Below are 16,249 nucleotides of genomic sequence, written 5' to 3'. Positions count from 1 at the left end.
TGTATTAAACCACGATACTATTGTTCCCACTTTCTTTATTACTACCAAATGTGCTTTTCGCGTCTGCCCTTGTGGCCTAATGGATAAGGCACTGGCTTTCTAAGCCATGGATTGTGGTTTTGAGTCCCATCTGGGGTGTGATTTTGTTATAGGAGGCTGTGTGGTCCAGTGGTTAAAGATAAAGGGCTTTTAACCAGGAGGTCCCCCGGTACAAATCCCACCTCAGCCACTGACTCATTGTGTGACCCTGAGCAAGTCACTTAACCTCCTTGTGCTCCGTTTTTCGGGTGAGATGTAAATGTAAGTGACTCTACAGCTGATGCATAGTTCACACACCCTAGTCTCTGTAAGTTGCCATGTGTATAATAAAAACGAACATAATTATGGTATGTTTTATTAGCATGAGATACTTTGTAGATCTTGTTATCTGCTAAGTCCGCTCACGCTAGCCAGATCGTGCTCGAGTGCTCTGGCAACAGCCATGAAGCAAGTCAATTTTTCAGTTCAATTAAATAACTACTTTGTTTTTGTGGATGGGGGTGTTTCTTGAAAAGATCAGTTAAATAGCTACGTATTTTGAAATAAAGATGTATTCATTATTATGAACGTTAACAAAAATTATATTTTATTTACATTTCCCACGTGTGCTTGCATTGTACAAATCTGACAGTTTCAACAAAGACATTTGACTTCGGTTCATTAGTTAGCCTATACTGCCATCTACAGCATTACTACGGGTTTCGTTTACTTCTTTTGGATATTTTCACAAATAATCGTGCGAGCATGTAGTCGTGGCCGAGTGGTTAAGGCGATGGACTAGAAATCCATTGGGGTTTCCCCGCGCAGGTTTGAATCCTGCCGACTACGTAAGCTTTGTTTTTAATTGATTGTATGTGCTCATTGTTAATACATGTTTAAAGCTCAGGAAGTCTGAAATATTACTGGTTGTACTTCATATCGCTTCGGTTCATTTTGTTAAAGAATGTTCATTTTGGCACAATTACAAATGCTGTGGTTTCTTTAAAGAAGAAAAGCCGTGGCCCGTACGGGGATCGAACCCGCGACCTTGGCGTTATTAGCCAAGGAAACCCGAGGAAAATAAGTCCTGCGGACATTATGATTGTTCTACCAAGTTGTTCTCATGTTAAACTGAACAATAACACATTCAAAGTATTGGAAAGGCATAATTAGAGGCCTGGTCATAATGAGGCAGTTTAACAGTGTGAAGGATGTGGTGAGGTGCAGGCTTGCGGTGACTTTCATGTATTTCATGTCATTAGATGATCAAAGCCCCTTTGTGCCAGTGCGCATTCAGAGGAGACGCGCTGAGAAAATCCGTCATCTGTGTCACTCAGTACTGCCAGCTTTCCCTCGTTGGTGATTTATTGGTCAGCATAGCTGCTTTCCAAGTAATTGACCCGAGACGATTCCCAGCCAGTACAACTGTGTTTATGCCCACGTTTCAAATAATAAACATCATAAAAGCAAATTGCATTGTTTTATGTTTTCTTTACTTTTAAGCTGAGAATCAAACACACTTCTGACAACTTCATAGCCCTGCTGACTACGAACAAATATTGAGTCGGCTGTTTCCCTTGACCCTGGTGATACCGAGTGTTTTCCTAGTATCAGCATCGGAATTAGCATGCGTTTGGCATGCTTGCTGTGCACTCTAGCATTGCATAACAAGCATGCACTACGGCAGGAATTCGTGGCGCAACGGTAGCGCGTCTGACTCCAGATCAGAAGGTTGCGTGTTCAAATCACGTCGAGGTCAAAGCCTTCTTTGTTTCTATTCCACACCATTTAATTTTGTAATGTGTTTGCAAATACTAGTTTGGAAGAATTTAGTGTACAGCAAGTAATAATTGATACCTTTAAGATGAACAGGCATTTAAGAATTAACAACGAAGACATAAAAAGGGACACAACACCAACAGAGTTCAAGCCCATCACCTTAACCACATGGCCACGACTACTTGGTGCAACGTGCCAAGATCTATAAACACAGACCACATATATCACAGACCAAGAACAAATACACACACACTGTTTTAAATAAAACTGACGAAACCATAATCCCTGGTTTAGGAGGCCAGTGCCTTATCCTTTAGGTGACTTCCAGGTGGATAGCAGTCAGCGAGACAATACACGACCAGAGGAATAAATGTGTTCATTTTACTATAAAGATTGTTTCAATGAAATCAACAGCTGATACCAAACTCTTGTCAGCACTCAATACCATTTTAATTTCTTTTTTAAATCGGACTAAAATAGCGTTCCTAACACGATTGTATTTTCTGTTGTAAACAGACTACTTGTTGAAGTCACTGAAAAATACTGTGTGTCCAAACATGTATTTAACTTGATTGTTTTAATATTCCAAATAACATATTACTTTGAAAAACATCTCCGTCGGCCACTGGATCGTGGTCTCAGGCTGGGATACGGACCATTGAGAACAGTATAAACGATCTATGACTGGAAGTAGCTTACATGAGAAATGCTCTCGTTAAACATGCTAGGATGAACGACTTCGGCATTCTCCAACTGCTGTTTACATTTTCTAACACGTTATGAGAACGAATACAAAGTTTGACCCTTTCCTTGTAAGTGGGGGTAAGCACAAGTTATTTTCAGATGTAATGTCTTTATTTAAGCACAATCAAGTCCTGCGTAGTGCAAATCACATTACTATATTTTTTATATTAGTCAAGTCCTATTGAAAGAGTTCTTAAATAGTTTCAACATTATCAATGATCAATTTGAAATTTGCTTATTGATTTAAACCAGTATGAGATGCACACTCAAAATGTGTCCCCTTCCTTCAACAACCCCCTGACTGAAGATTGGAGTTGTCATCACTAGCAGCCAGCAGGTGCCCGAAAACAACACTCATTGTCAGCTAGGTGCTGAGAAGTGGCAAGCTCTACTTCATTAATATGATACAATGACTGGGCAACAACGAGGTGTTACTTTAACAATACCAACTAACTTGAGACAGCCAAGACGTTGAAGTATACCTTAAGTCTGTCATGTGATGCAATAACAGGTTTTAGCATTTTTGCATTTTCTGCTTGGTCAAACAAGCTCAAGCCACAGCACACAGCGCTGATGCATCGGAACAGAGGTGGATTTTAAAGCGACTGAATCAACGAGCTGAGACTACTTTTTGAAGAAACTGAAAACATACCTCTCGTCGAAAAATGTGCTATTTAGTTAATTTATTCATTTATTGAATTTGCAAATGGCAGACTACATACATGGGAATAAATATAAAAGGCTTGAAGTTTGCTTGCATTGGGTTGCATACATTTAATTGTGATTACAGACTTTTCTGCCGTGTTGCTTTCTTCTTAGATGTGGTCTCAGGTTCGGTTGAGCCGATTGGTCTCTGTGGCGCAATTGGTTAGCGCGTTCGGCTGTTAACCGAAAGGTTGGTGGTTCAAGCCCACCCAGGGACGATGTTTTTGCATTTCTTATTCACATTAGAAAATGGCACTCTGATACGTTGTTATTTCTTCCAATTAAACAGAAAAAAAACCGCTCTATTTTTCAGTTCAAAATAATACAAAACAAAAATAGTCTTGCTATTTGCCGAAACCCGGGATCGAACCAGGGACCTTTAGATCTTCAGTCTAACGCTCTCCCAACTGAGCTATTTCGGCTTGACAAGACTTGCGTTTTTTGTCACCCCAGTAAACCTGTGTATTATGAGAAACGATCAACAGCTCGGCAACACAATAGAATCCGATGCCTTTACAAATGCGTTTCGAAACACTTAAGTTTTCACCCAGATGCGGTTTTCAGCCGAAACGGGGGGATAAAACTGCCTATGATCAATGTGGGCAGAAAAGTTGCATACTTTGCATACCGTATTGGGAGAAAAGAAAGCGGATCATCAAATTGATCAATGCTAATGTTAAAACAATTTAAGAACACTTTACATAGGCCTTGACTAATATAAAAATATAGTAATGTGATTTGCATTACGCAGGACTAGATTGAGCTTAAATAAAGACATTACATCTGAAAATAAATTGTGCTTACCCCCACTTACAAGGAAAGTGTCCAACTTTGTATTCGTACTCATAACGTGTTATAACATGTAAACAGCAATTGGAGAATGCCGATGTCGATCATCCTAGCATGTTAAACGAGGGCATTTCTGATGTAAGCTTCTTCCACTAATATATCGTTTATACTGTTCTCAAAGGTCCGCATCCCAGCCTGAGACCTCGATCCAGTGGCCGACGGAGATGTTATTCAATTTAATATATTATTTTTAATATTAAAACAAGTTAAATACATGTTTGGACAAAATATTTTTCATTGACTTCAACGAGTAGTCTGTTTACAACCAAATGCAATCTGTGTTAGGAACGCTATTTTAGTCTGAATTAAAATGGAAATTAAAATGGTATTGGGTTCTGACAAGAGTTTGGTATCAGCTGTTGATTTCCTTGAAACAATCTTTTATAGTAAAATGAACACATTTATTCCTTTTAAGAATAAATAAAATTGATCTGTCAGAGGAGGATTTGAACCGACACCTCCACTTGGAGACCAGAACACAGAATTCTTTGGAAAGACAGAGTCCTTAAGTCTAGCGCCTTAGACCACTCGACCATCCTGACAAACTGCGTTCATTACAGCAGAAAACCGCATTATTTATTTCAGCACAGCCTAGGGTTGTCATATCAAGGCCCGATCGGGTTTATTACGCACATACCAACTGTTGCTCCATGAATGATGTAATGACAAGTGTTAAAACAGAAACGGTTTGAAGCCAACCCACAAAAGTAAGACTATTTATTTCAATATCGTTATAACTATAAACGATGCACGCATTTTACAATAGCAATTGCTATATGACAACGACCAAAAAGTAATTTTGTTGCAATACTGTATACAGTGTGAACAGAATCAGATATTGCTCTGTTGCCTCGAAGAAACATCTACATTTTGTATTTAAAAAGGACGTCCAACGTGGGGCTCGATCCCAAAAGAGAGCGGAATGTTCATCAATGATCAAGAACAGCTACAGTGAAGTAGCATTCAAGTCCCGCTTCGCGCTCAGAAGAAAACACTGTAACTCCTCGTTATGGTTAGCGAGACCAGACACTAGAAACGCATTTCACTAGAAACAAACTATAGAAATGATCCCTGAAAGTATAGTCTTAACAAATATGTGGGTAAAACAACTTCCCTACTCCCGGCATGATGGTGTCTGATTCGGTTTCCTTTCTAGAATATTACTTGTTCATAGTAATGTTAATAATTGCCAATGCGTTTCAAACACAAAACTCACTTTCTGACAAGGTTCCATAGTGTAGTGGTTATCACGTCTGCTTTACACGCAGAAGGTCCTGGGTTCGATCCCTAGTGGAACCACTTCAGTTTGTTTTTACAATATGACTCCCTGGTCAAGACAAGGTAGTTCTGGGTTTGGCCGATCATTAGATTGCGGATGTAAGGTCTCTGGTCCCATCGTAAAAGCAAGATAGTTTATTCACAAAAAAATACATACACTTTTATTTATGTTTCTTTTGTTGGTAAATTAAACCAATACATTATTGCATTCTGTCACGTCATTAGATGAGCAAAGCCCCTTTGTGCCAGTGTGCATTCAGAGGAGACGCGCTGAGAAAATCCGTCATCTGTGTCACTCAGTACTGCCAGCTTTCCCTCGTTGGTGATATATTGGTCAGCATAGCTGCTTTCCAAGTAATTGACCCGAGACGATTCCCAGCCAGTACAACTGTGTTTATGCCCACGTTTCAAATAATAAACATTATAAAAGCAAATCGCTTTGTTTTATGTTTTCTTTACTTTTAAGCTGAGAATCAAACACACTTCCGACAACTTCATAGCCCTGCTGACTACGAACAAATATTGAGTCGTCTGTTTCCCATGACCCTGGTGATACTGAGTGTTTTCCAAGTATCAGCATCGGACTTAGCATGCGTTTGGCATGCTTGCTGTGCACTCTAGCATTGCATAACAAGCATGCACCACGGCAGGAATTCGTGGCGCAACGGTAGCGCGTCTGACTCCAGATCAGAAGGTTGCGTGTTCAAATTACGTCGAGGTCAAAGCCTTCTTTGTTTCTATTCCACACCATTTTATTTTGTATTGTGTTTGCAAATACTAGTTTGGACGAATTTAATGTACAGCAAGAAATAATTGATACCTTTAAGCTGAACAGGCATTTAAGAATTAACAACGAAGACATAAAAAGGGACACAACGCCAACAGAGTTCAAGCCCATCACCTTAACCACTTGGCCACGACTACTTGGTGCAACGTGCCAAAATCTATAAACACAGACCACATATATCACCAACCAAGAACAAATACACACACACTGTTTTAAATAAAACTGACGAAACCATAATCCCTGGTTTAGGAGGCCAGTGCCTTATCCTTTAGGTGACTTCCAGGTGGATAGCAGTCAGCGAGACAATACACGACCAGAGGAATAAATGTGTTCATTTTACTATAAAGATTGTTTCAATGAAATCAACAGCTGATACCAAACTCTTGTCAGCACTCAATACCATTTTAATTTATTTTTAAATCGGACTAAAATAGCGTTCCTAACACAGATTGTATTTTTGTTGTAAACAGACTACTTGTTGAAGTCACTGGAAAATACTGTGTGTCCAAATATGTAATTAACTTGATTGTTTTAATATTCCAAATAACATATTACTTTGAAAAACATCTCCGTTGGCCACTGGATCGTGGTCTCAGGCTGGGATACGGACCATTGAGAACAGTATAAACGCTCTATGACTGGAAGTAGCTTACATGATAAATGCTCTCGTTTCACATGCTAGGATGATCGACTTCAGCATTCTCCAACTGCTGTTTACATTTTCTAACACGTTATGAGAACGAATACAAAGTTTGACCCTTTCCTTGTAAGTGGGGGTAAGCACAAGTTATTTTCAGATGTAATGTCGTTATTTAAGCTCAATCAAGTCCTGCGTAGTGCAAATCACATTACTATATTTTTTATATTAGTCAAGTCCTATTGAAAGAGTTCTTAAATAGTTTCAACATTATCAATGATCAATTTGAAATTTGCTTATTGATTTAAACCAGTATGAGATGCACACTCAAAATGTGTCCCCTTCCTTCAACAACCCCCCGACTGAAGATTGGAGTGGTCATCACTAGCAGCCAGCAGGTGCCCGAAAACAACACTCATTGTCAGCTCGGTGCTGAGAAGTGGCAAGCTCTACTTCATTAATATGATACAATGACTGGGCAACAACGAGGTGTTACATTAACAATACCAACTAACTTGAGACAGCCAAGACGTTGAAGTATACCTTAAGTTTTTGCATTTCTTAATCACATTAGAAAATGGCACTCTGATACGTTGTTATTTCTTCCAATTACACAGAACAAAAAAAACCGCTCTTTTTTTCTGTTCAAAATAATACAAAACAAAAATAGTCTTGCTACTTGCCGAAACCCGGGATCGAACCAGGGACCTTTAGATCTTCAGTCTAACGCTCTCCCAACTGAGCTATTTCGGCTTGACAAGACTTGCGTATTTTGTCACCCCAGTAAACCTGTGTATTATGAGAAACGATCAACAGCTCGGCAACACAATAGAATCCGATGCCTTTACAAATGCGTTTCGAAACACTTAAGTTTTCACCCAGATGCGGTTTTCAGCCGAAACGGGGGGATAAAACTGCCTATGATCAAAGTGGGCAGAAAAGTTGCATAATTTGCATACCGTATTGGGAGAAAAGAAAACGGATCATCAAATTGATCAATGCTAATGTTAAAACAATTTAAGAACACTTTACATAGGCCTTGACTAATATAAAAATATAGTAATGTGATTTGCATTACGCAGGACTAGATTGAGCTTAAATAAAGACATTACATCTGAAAATAAATTGTGCTTACCCCCACTTACAAGGAAAGTGTCCAACTTTGTATTCGTACTCATAACGTGTTATAACATGTACACAGCAATTGGAGAATACCGATGTCGATCATCCTAGCATGTTAAACGAGGGCATTTCTCATGTGAGCTACTTCCACTAATAGATCGTTTATACTGTTCTCAAAGGTCCGCATCCCAGCCTGAGACCACGATCCAGTGGCCGACGGAGATGTTATTCAATTTAATATATTATTTTTAATATTAAAACAAGTTAAATACATGTTTGGACAAAATATTTTTCATTGACTTCAACGAGTAGTCTGTTTACAACCAAATGCAATCTGTGTTAGGAACGCTATTTTAGTCTGAATTAAAATGGAAATTAAAATGGTATTGCGTTCTGACAAGAGTTTGGTATCAGCTGTTGATTTCATTGAAACAATCTTTTATAGTAAAATGAACACATTTATTCCTTTTAAGAATAAATACAATTGAACTGTCAGAGGAGGATTTGATCAGACACCTCCACTTGGAGACCAGAACACAGCGCCTTAGACCACTCGACCATCCTGACAAACTGCGTTCATTACAGCAGAAAACCGCATTATTTATTTCAGCACAGCCTAGGGTTGTCATAACAAGGCCCGATCGGGTTTATTACGCACATACCAACTGTTGCTCCATGAATGATGTAATGACAAGTGTTAAAACAGAAACGGTTTGAAGCCAACCCACAAAAGTAAGACTATTTATTTCAATATCGTTATAACTATAAACGATGCACGCATTTTACAATAGCAATTGCTATATGACAACGACCAAAAAGTAATTTTGTTGCAATACTGTATACAGTGTGAACAGAATCAGATATTGCTCTGTTGCCTCGAAGAAACATCTACATTTTGTATTTAAAAAGGACGTCCAACGTGGGGCTCGATCCCAAAAGAGAGCGGAATGTTCATGAACAGCTACAGTGAAGTAGCATTCAAGTCCCGCTTCGCGCTCAGAAGAAAACACTGTAACTCCTCGTTATGGTTAGCGAGACCAGACACTAGAAACGCATTTCACTAGAAACAAACTATAGAAATGATCCCTGAAAGTATAGTCTTAACAAATATGTGGGTAAAACAACTTCCCTACTCCCGGCATGATGGTGTCTGATTCGGTTTCCTGTCTAGAATATTACTTGTTCATAGTAATGTTAATAATTGCCAATGCGTTTCAAACACAAAACTCACTTTCTGACAAGGTTCCATAGTGTAGTGGTTATCACGTCTGCTTTACACGCAGAAGGTCCTGGGTTCGATCCCTAGTGGAACCACTTCAGTTTGTTTTTACAATATGACTCCCTGGTCAAGACAAGGTAGTTCTGGGTTTGGCCGATCATTAGATTGCGGATGTAAGGTCTCTGGTCCCATCGTAAAAGCAAGATAGTTTATTCACAAAAAAATACATACACTTTTATTTATGTTTCTTTTGTTGGTAAATTAAACCAATACATTATTGCATTCTGACACGTCATTAGATGAGCAAAGCCCCTTTGTGCCAGTGTGCATTCAGAGGAGACGCGCTGAGAAAATCCGTCATCTGTGTCACTCAGTACTGCCAGCTTTCCCTCGTTGGTGATATATTGGTCAGCATAGCTGCTTTCCAAGTAATTGACCCGAGACGATTCCCAGCCAGTACAACTGTGTTTATGCCCACGTTTCAAATAATAAACATTATAAAAGCAAATCGCTTTGTTTTATGTTTTCTTTACTTTTAAGCTGAGAATCAAACACACTTCCGACAACTTCATAGCCCTGCTGACTACGAACAAATATTGAGTCGTCTGTTTCCCATGACCCTGGTGATACTGAGTGTTTTCCAAGTATCAGCATCGGACTTAGCATGCCTTTGGCATGCTTGCTGTGCACTCTAGCATTGCATAACAAGCATACACCACGGCAGGAATTCGTGGCGCAACGGTAGCGCGTCTGACTCCAGATCAGAAGGTTGCGTGTTCAAATCACGTCGAGGTCAAAGCCTTCTTTGTTTCTATTCCACACCATTTAATTTTGTAATGTGTTTGCAAATACTAGTTTGGACGAATTTAATGTACAGCAAGAAATAATTGATACCTTTAAGCTGAACAGGCATTTAAGAATTAACAACGAAGACATAAAAAGGGACACAACGCCAACAGAGTTCAAGCCCATCACCTTAACCACTTGGCCACGACTACCTTAACCAGTTGGCCACGACTACTTGGTGCAACGTGCCAAAAACTATAAACACAGACCACATATATCACAGACCAAGAACAAATACACACACACTGTTTTAAATAAAACTGACGAAACCATAATCCCTGGTTTAGGAGGCCATTGCCTTATCCTTTAGGTGACTTCCAGGTGGATAGCAGTCAGCGAGACAATACACGACCAGAGGAATAAATGTGTTCATTTTACTATAAAGATTGTTTCAATGAAATCAACAGCTGATACCAAACTCTTGTCAGCACTCAATACCATTTTAATTTCTTTTTTTAATCGGACTAAAATAGCGTTCCTAACACAGATTGCATTTTTGTTGTAAACAGACTACTTGTTGAAGTCACTACTTGTTGAAGGAATTGTGGGAAATGTCGTTTTAAGACCTTGAAATATACCTTTGCTTCTATACCTGATCCAACATTTCCCACAATTATTTTCAACGTCCCGTCCCTGCCTATTGGCTGAGCGTCGCAGAGCATGCAGGGGCGGCGCATTTAAATTTCAAACTTGTACAGACAGACACGGAGTATTTCGCTTATTTGTTTTTAAGATACTGACTGTCTGTTGAACAATACAAACTAACTTGAGACAGCCAAGCCGTTAAAGCATACCTTAAGTCTGCCATGTGATGCAATAACAAGTATTGGCATTTTTGCATTGTCTGCCTCGTCAAACAAGCTCGAGCCACAGCATACAGCGCTGCTGCATCGGGACACAGAGGTGGATTTTAAAGCGACTGAATCAACGAGCTGAGACTACTTTTTGAAGAAATTGAAAACATACCTCTCGTCAAAATATTTGCTATTTAGTTAATTTATTTATTTATTGAATTTGCAATTGGCAGACTACATTGCCGACAATCTGAAGTGCTCATATCAAGTTGCGTTGTAGCCTATGAGAATCGCTGGCATAGCTCAAGGGGAATTAGCTCTAATGGTAGAGCGCTCGCTTAGCATGCGAGAAGTAGCGGGATCGATGCCCGCATTCTCCAAATAGTTTTAATGTATCTGCGTATTTAGTCCCAACGCATTATGGAGATAAATACAAAGTGTGACAATTCTTTGTAACAGAGACGCCCGCCCTACATGTGTATTTTAAAGCACAGTCTCCTAATTTGTATTATTCCCCAGGCTGAAAAACTGCATTGCGCCCTCCATCGTATGCCTTCCGAGAAGCACAAAGGGAGATTTTTTATATATTTTTTTTAACAATGGAAGAGTTTGTGTTATTTGGGAATAATTATAAATGGCTTGAAATAACGCCTTGGCTGTGACTTATTGCTTTTATAAAACGGCTACACCAATATTTGTAACGTTAGTCACTTTTTGAGATCTAGTCAGCTATAACTATGCTAAGCTCCGCTAGCAAATCGACTAGCTGTCCTGTGCTAGCTAGCTAGCTGGGTTGCTAAAAAAAAAAATATATATATATATATATCAGCTCAAACATTTCCCAGGTCGCCTCTCTCTCTCTCTCTCTCTCTCTCTCTCTCTCTCTCTCTCTCTCTCTCTCTCTCTCTCTCTCTCTCTCTCTCTCTCTCTCTCTCACACACTCTCTAATTTTTAAAAAAAATAAGATACGATAATACAGGTTTAAATACAGTAAAATCTGGAGCAGATAAGTGCAAGTTAAAGTGCATTAAGGGCAGAGTGCTATATTGTCCAGAAGGGGAGAGCTGAGTTTTACAGGTCCTGTCTGAAGAGGTGTGTCTTGAGGAGGTGCCAGAAGGTGGTCAGGGACTGGGCAGTCCTGACATCTATAGGAAGGTCGCTCCTCCACTGCGGGGCGAGGGTGGAATCTGCAGTATCAGTAGTGTATCCTACAGATGTCAGGACTGCCCAGTCCCTGACCACATTCCGGCGCCTCCTTAAGACTCACCTCTTCAAACAGCACCTGTAGAACTCCTCTGTTTGTATCCTGGGACACTATCACCCTTCATTTAAATGTGCTTTATTTTGCTCTTATCTGCATTTAATCCTGTACTTCAGAATACTGTAATCTGTCAAGTGTTTAACCTGTAGTATTTTGTATTTAATCATATCCTGATGTAACTATCACTATTTAATCATATCCTGATGTAACTATCACTATTATCTTCTGTATTATAGAATTATGGTTTGTCACACTTGAACAAAAGTTATTGTATTTCTTGCTCTTATTGTATTACTTGTATTGCAACACTTGAAATGTATTTGCTTACGATTGTAAGTTGCCCTGGATAAGGGCGTCTGCTAAGAAATAAATAATAATAATAATAATAATAATAATAATAATAATAATAATAATAATAATAATAATAATAATAATAATAATAATAATAATAGTTACTTTGAAAGACACTAAACCAGTTTAAAGCATTCGTTATTTAAACCAAAACCAGTGTATAAAGTGTTTTTGTAAGACAAATAAAACACAAATGCACCGAGATTTGAACTCAGCTCGCTAGATTCAGAGTGCTAGCCATTACACCATGAAACCACCCATACAGTTCCTCCATTGCAGGGACTCTCGTCAATGTTTCGTCAAAACACCAAACAGCACAAACTGCACTACACTCTGTGACCACAAGAGGGAGAGAGAGCGTAATAAAATGATGCTCTTTAATCCAGAGCAGTGGTTCTTAACCTGGGGTCCTCAGAGACAGTCCAGGAGGTCCACAGGAAAAAAACTTGAAACCTTTCACTCAACATTAGTAATGTGCAAAATCAAAATGTTTGCTTCTTGAATTGATTTGATTTCACAAAGTTTATGATGGATCTGTTAACCTGCAGCTCTGATTTTAATATTTTACAATTAATAATTATTTATACTGTGTAACAAAGCTACATAATCACAGCCGTGGCTAAGATGAATGGTTTGAGAGAAGGGAGAAGAGAGAGAAATAGCTGTGTTTGTACAAACTCAACACAAAGAAAACTATATTCTATTTTTTCGTTTTGCTTGCAAGATCAACTTTTTTCAGTTTTTTTCTGAATTGCAAACAAACTGCATCATCTGAAAATGAGTTTACACTTAAGAGCACTGCTTGACTAGAAGTGGCTGCTGTGCCAAGGAAGACAATTTGCAAAGAAAAGACACTTTGCATTGGCAGCACATGCTTCAGTGCTCTGGGAGTGTTTATAGCCCTGTGAGTTTAACAAGTTGTCTGAATTTAACCTGTCTGGTCAGGCTCTGAAATGGATGGAGTCTGACTTGTTAGATAGAAAACAAAGTGTTAAAATAAGCAATAGTGAATCAGCGTTTAGGATCTGTACTATGGGGGTCCCACAGGGATCTATATTTGGGCCTTTGTTATTTAGTCTCTACATTAATGATCTACCTTTGGTCTGTCCAGAAGATCAACCACAAGAGGAGACTGTAGTGTCTTGACATCACACTACGTTTGCACAAACAGCTTGCTCAATTAAGGGTGCCATGTTCTGGAATACGCTACCAGACTTTATGAAAAGTAGATCAGACTACAAGAGTTTTTTTTTTTAATAGAACTGAAAAAATGGTTGAAACAGGACCAACTTTGTGACCATGTCTAGTCCCCCTCCATTTGTTGACATTAAATAATAATAATTTAATGTTTGAGAGCTGCCCTTCATGGCAACAGAATCCACAACAACAATGACTTTTATCAGCATCTTCATCTGGGCACTTGTCATCTGCACTCAGGGTAAGAATCATTTAGAAAAACACTTTCATCAATTTGTGGGGCTATTCTTAATATATAAGTGTAAAACAGGGGCAAACTAATGGAAAATAAATTAAACCTCAATAGAAAAGGCTTTCATTTAAATGGGTTTTCATTAGTTAATTCACTGATGTACTATATTTTCACAGACCCCCCACTAATTTAGTCTCATTCCAAATGAAAGAAAGCTGGTTTTTCCAATCTTTCTCAAAACAACATATCAATACAAGAGCCATGTGTTTCTCAGTGAGCTGGAATCGCCATGGCAATGGAGTGTGATCAGTCACTGTGTGCGCCCTTTCACAAACATCAAACAAAATCAATCAATAAAGAAATCAATACACGAGTGTGATGGAAATATAATGAGTTCTGGTTGTAAATCTCCCTCTTGACCAGTGAGGATACAAAGTAGCGAAAGGGAAAGGCTTTGGACGGGTTGGCCTGACAGTTCATTCCCTGGGTCGGGAAGTCAATCAGCCTGGAAAAAGACGAGACTCCAGTGCGGGAATGTATTGACCTGGAAGGTAAACGAGGTAGCAGCTGCAGGCAATAGAATCAGCTGCAATCGTTTACCAAGGGGTCATGCATAACCGCATAAAAGGGGCTGGAGAATCTTTTCCTTCGTTTTTGGTTTTGAAATAGACCCAGAAGGACCCGTGCACTGTGTATTAAGAATATCGTGAGTTTTTGTTTTGTTTGTCTTGTCTATAATTGCTATTTGTGTGTTTATAGACAGCTAACACGTTCTGGAGCTGTTAGTAAGAGCCAGCACTGAACCCGGAACAGCACTGCACTATTTGTCACTCTTTAACCTGTATCACCCACCACGAGCACTACAGCACGCACCCAGGACTGGTGACCGTGGTTGTATATTGTGGGAGAGATGCTGTGTTTATTGTTTAGGGCTGCAATCCCTGTTACTGTACTCCGTGTTTTACGCATCGCTTATTATTTGGTCACCAGACCTGGATTATAACTAAAAATAAAACGTATATTTTTCCATACCGGATTACAAATCTCGTCCGTTTATTCCTGCACTGCATCACCTCTGCACCTGTTCATAATCAGCAACCACTTTGCCACAAGGAGTTTGATACCTTTTCCCCTGGCTTGTTAAATATCATTCTGATTGACATAATGAAAATGCACTCCTAGCAGCTTGCTCAAGGTAGATCTTGAAAAGGCCTGTGAAAGACAGTGAAGTAGATGTCCAATTTATAACAGTAAGAAGCAGTCAAAATGTGACCAATGAAAAGAAAAATGACAGGTCCATTACTTCTACAGCAGCAGCAGCAGCACGTGGGAAGGTATACCACTAGGGGTAGGGCACTACATACCCTTTAATACACAATAGCATTGAAATGATGACAGAAACAGAAATATTCAGTCAGTTTAGACAAACAGATCAGTTATATTAGACAGCAGTGATATACTGAGAGCTTTGACTGGGGGAAAAATAGAAGAAAACAGTCAAAGTGAACCCGACCCTATCAATTGCACTGGTGCTCACTCACGGCTCAGATCTCCTCTATCTGTGACAGCAGCAACAGCAGCAGGATTTGTAGAAAGGAAGCTGCTTTGTATACCGGTGCCTGCCTCACTGCTCCAAACACTTTGAGACACACAGTATTGATGAGTCACTGCTCAGCCCTTTCAGAGTCACTGAAACACACAGTACAATGATGCCATTGCTTCTACTGCTGGGGACACGGGGGCTCTTTGCTCAAGGTGATAATTAAATAGTTATTTATAAATCTGAAAGCTTGACTGGAGTTCATTTTAAACAGAACTTTTCATTGAAGTAAATCTGTCTAGCCGCTTCTTTACATTTTGTTTGTATTCTAACACAACACTATTTAATTTGACTCTTGCATTATTATTTTATAATCATTTTTTGTTGTATTTTTTCTCCAGAGTCCAGTGCAGACGTTGTTCTGACTCCGTCTCCAACAGCTCAGTCTGTTCTCCAGGACACACGGTCTCTATCCGCTGTACAGCCAACAGCTTTGTTAGTACCAGCTCCATCCACTGGTACCTGCAGAAACCTGACTCCTGATTTATTCTACTTCTAACCGTCACTCTGGGACTCCAGCTTCATTCAGTGGCAGTGGATCAGGGACACAGTTTACACTGAGCATCAGTGGAGTGCAGCCTGAAGATGCAGGAGATTATTACTGTCAGCAGGGCAATAGCTACACATTCACACAGTGATACACGTCCGTACAAAAACCTCCCTCAGCTCTGCAGGAACTGCTCTGGCTCATAGACAGTAACCACAGGGGCTGAGGCTGAGAGCAGCTGCAGAGCTGCTACAGTCGGACTGCACAGAGCTGGGTTTGATTAGGCTGTGTCAGTGGTATAGCCTGGATTCAAACCAGCGCTCTCCGGGCTATAGGGCACATC

The 16,249-nt window shown here is 39.6% G+C and overlaps 9 non-coding genes and 1 pseudogene across 9 annotated transcripts; 6 read left to right on the top strand and 4 right to left on the bottom strand.

Moving 5' to 3' along the window:
- Positions 1 to 785: 785 nt before the first annotated feature.
- Positions 786 to 867, top strand: trnas-aga (transfer RNA serine (anticodon AGA)). The gene has a single exon. It is a non-coding gene; the product is annotated as a tRNA-Ser (tRNA).
- An 838-nt stretch (positions 868 to 1,705) lies between these two features.
- On the top strand, positions 1,706 to 1,777 carry trnaw-cca (transfer RNA tryptophan (anticodon CCA)). The gene has a single exon. It is a non-coding gene; the product is annotated as a tRNA-Trp (tRNA).
- Positions 1,778 to 3,390: 1,613 nt separating this feature from the next.
- On the top strand, positions 3,391 to 3,464 carry trnan-guu (transfer RNA asparagine (anticodon GUU)). The gene has a single exon. It is a non-coding gene; the product is annotated as a tRNA-Asn (tRNA).
- Positions 3,465 to 3,595: 131 nt separating this feature from the next.
- Positions 3,596 to 3,668, bottom strand: trnaf-gaa (transfer RNA phenylalanine (anticodon GAA)). The gene has a single exon. It is a non-coding gene; the product is annotated as a tRNA-Phe (tRNA).
- A 1,301-nt stretch (positions 3,669 to 4,969) lies between these two features.
- On the bottom strand, positions 4,970 to 5,182 carry LOC131703442 (small nucleolar RNA U3). Its single transcript, XR_009309898.1, has one exon. It is a non-coding gene; the product is annotated as a small nucleolar RNA U3 (small nucleolar RNA).
- Positions 5,183 to 5,321: 139 nt separating this feature from the next.
- On the top strand, positions 5,322 to 5,394 carry trnav-uac (transfer RNA valine (anticodon UAC)). Its single transcript has one exon. It is a non-coding gene; the product is annotated as a tRNA-Val (tRNA).
- A 2,083-nt stretch (positions 5,395 to 7,477) lies between these two features.
- trnaf-gaa (transfer RNA phenylalanine (anticodon GAA)) lies at positions 7,478 to 7,550 on the bottom strand. Its single transcript has one exon. It is a non-coding gene; the product is annotated as a tRNA-Phe (tRNA).
- Positions 7,551 to 8,832: 1,282 nt separating this feature from the next.
- On the bottom strand, positions 8,833 to 9,021 carry LOC131703497 (small nucleolar RNA U3; annotated as a pseudogene).
- A 139-nt stretch (positions 9,022 to 9,160) lies between these two features.
- trnav-uac (transfer RNA valine (anticodon UAC)) lies at positions 9,161 to 9,233 on the top strand. Its single transcript has one exon. It is a non-coding gene; the product is annotated as a tRNA-Val (tRNA).
- Positions 9,234 to 9,862: 629 nt separating this feature from the next.
- Positions 9,863 to 9,934, top strand: trnaw-cca (transfer RNA tryptophan (anticodon CCA)). Its single transcript has one exon. It is a non-coding gene; the product is annotated as a tRNA-Trp (tRNA).
- The last annotated feature ends 6,315 nt before the right edge of the window (positions 9,935 to 16,249 follow it).

Source organism: Acipenser ruthenus, chromosome 32, assembly GCF_902713425.1.
Source record: "Acipenser ruthenus chromosome 32, fAciRut3.2 maternal haplotype, whole genome shotgun sequence".
Taxonomy (NCBI): domain Eukaryota; kingdom Metazoa; phylum Chordata; class Actinopteri; order Acipenseriformes; family Acipenseridae; genus Acipenser; species Acipenser ruthenus.
The sequence above is the reverse complement of the archived record's forward strand: the minus strand, read 5'-3'. Positions and strand labels throughout refer to the sequence as shown.